The following is a 2,401-nucleotide window of genomic DNA, read 5'->3' on the forward strand; positions in this document are numbered from 1 at the left end:
CAAGCCTTGCTCACCAGTGCGCAGGGCTGAGGACCAGCCAGCCCCTGCTCCCCCAGGAGATGGTGGGATTTTGGAACTCGTCTGCCCAACAGCATGGGCTTTGCTGAGGGTTATCTCCTTTCCTTCAGGCAAGCCACACTGTCAGTGTGTTACCTGTCAGCCCGTGACTCAGGGCAGGTATGATCAGCAGCCGGGTCCTTCACTGAAAGATCAAGTGATCACCCAGCTGGGGGGATTTTGGATGGGAATGGTACATCCTTCTGCTGATTTCAGCCATGAAAAGACTTACCTTTCAGCCTGGGTACGTGAGCTTATCAAGCCGCAGATTGGACACTCAAGTGGATCTTTGTTGGAGCTGCTCACACTCAGGCCTAAATTACCAATCTCCATCTCCCATGCCCACCTTCTCCCGTGTTAATGGACAAAAACGGCTTTTGGAAAACCCCTGCCTGCATGTGGACTCGAAAAGGTTCCTAGCAGCTCTGCTTCTGCTGCAGCTGAGCTGCGGTCCTGCTGCGCTTGCCTGGCTGAGCTGTGTCCATCACCTGAATCCCTTCACCTTTTCCTTCTTTGTATAGTCCAGTTAGAACGTAATTTCTCTCCCCAGCAACCAGCCAAGCTATAGGAAGCATTCCTCATGTTGACTCCCTGCTTGCCTTACCTTTTCAGAAGGTCTGGGTGATCTGGAAGAAACCTTAACTGAACACATTTGCAACAGTCCCAAAAGAAAACATCTTCCCCGTGTTTTTCATCCCCTCTAACTGCAGAAGGCCCAAACAACCTTGGGAGGTGGTGAAGTCTGGCTCATTAACTCCACAACGTGGACAAGCCTGAAGCATTATAGCTCTGCAGGTCAACTTATTGCTAGCGCTGGACTCTTACAGAGGCCTCAGGGCTTGCTGCAAGGGTCCTAAAAGCAGCCAAAGCCTCTTCGACCAGCTGAAGCTGTGGGACCACACCTAGCCAAGGCCCAAAGTGCCACCTCAGACCTCTAATCCCTTAAAGTCCTGGGACTAAGGCACTTTGTACCCAAGTCCCTGATCTGAAGGCTTTCACACTGTGGGACATGCCCTCCTACCTTCTGGGTCTGACATCCTCCCCCTTTTGCAAAGTCTCCTGCTCCATTTTCTAACCAAAGAAGGAAATCCCAGGCAGAAGTCCACCACGGCGTCACCTGGGCTGGATATCTCTTCAAAGATGCCTGTAGTCTGGAGGCACTACTTATCAGCTGGATCTTGTGCTGGGAGTTCCCTTTGTTTGTCAGGCAGCACCACTCCCGCTGTGTCACTCCGGTTTCCTTATCTCAACCTGGACTTTAGACAGAGACCAGTACTGCAGACACCTAGGCAAGGAGGAGCTGTTTATGAGGAACTGTTTATGAGGATGGTTACCCACTTGGGCAAGCTCAGAGTTGACTGAAACACCGACTAAAAGCACCAGCAGAAACCAGGCCAGTTTGCTTTTCTCAAAATCAGAAAGCTTCACTCTGGTGGGTCTCTCTGCATTGGAAAACCTTGTGCTCCCAACCCTGTGACCCGCGTGGGTGCCAAGTTACAGCAAGTCGTCAATGCCTGCCTTTAATTAAAGGTTTTAACCACGCAGCGTGGCCAGAGAGGGCACATGCTGAGTTAGGTAATGGACCATTATTTCCCCTGGCCCTGCAGATAAACCAGCGCAGGGCACAGTACAGCTTTCTGTCCCGGCACATCTGGCAAGAGCTCACCAAGGAAGGGGCAGCCTGCGATTGCCTGGGCTTCAGGGGACTGGCTGCAGAAAGCACCCTCAGTTTTTACAGGGAAAAGCAGCACAAAACAACTGACACACGCTGGGTTTCTCCTGCTCAAACTGCAAATACGAGATGTTTCCCAGGAAGCTCCCCAACCCATGGAAATCTGGGTCCGAAGCCTAAAAGAAAGAAACTGGGTGCTGTTAGGGAGCTAGAGCCTGCAGCGGGCTGGGGACATGCTTTGCAGACAGGTGAACCTGCTTTATCCCCCCCCGAAACTCCCTCCTTCCAGCCTGTTTCCCCCCATCCTTTCTCCGCCGTGCTCAGCACAGGGCGGTAGCTGCAGAAGATGTACCAGCTCCCTGCCGGCCCCGCTGCAGGAGGGCTAATCCGGAGGCTGGAGAGGAATCAGTCACTGACCCAGGGGAGGGAAACCCCATTTATTTAGGCTATTTGAATTTGGCACGCACAGAACATATCACAGTAATGCACTGGAGGCTAAGGGTTTTGGTTGGTTTTTTTTTTTTTTTTTTTTCTTTTTCTCTACAGACATACAGGAAAACTCTATGCAACTCCCATGTACACATTACACAAAGGAAACAGCTTTAATTAACCACTGGTGAAACATGGAAGCTTTTAAGATCTCTGTAGCTGGCACAGGAATGTTCTCTACCC

The sequence above is a fragment of the Charadrius vociferus genome, unplaced genomic scaffold (assembly GCF_000708025.1).
Source record: "Charadrius vociferus isolate BGI_N301 unplaced genomic scaffold, ASM70802v2 scaffold411, whole genome shotgun sequence".
Lineage (NCBI taxonomy): Eukaryota > Metazoa > Chordata > Aves > Charadriiformes > Charadriidae > Charadrius > Charadrius vociferus.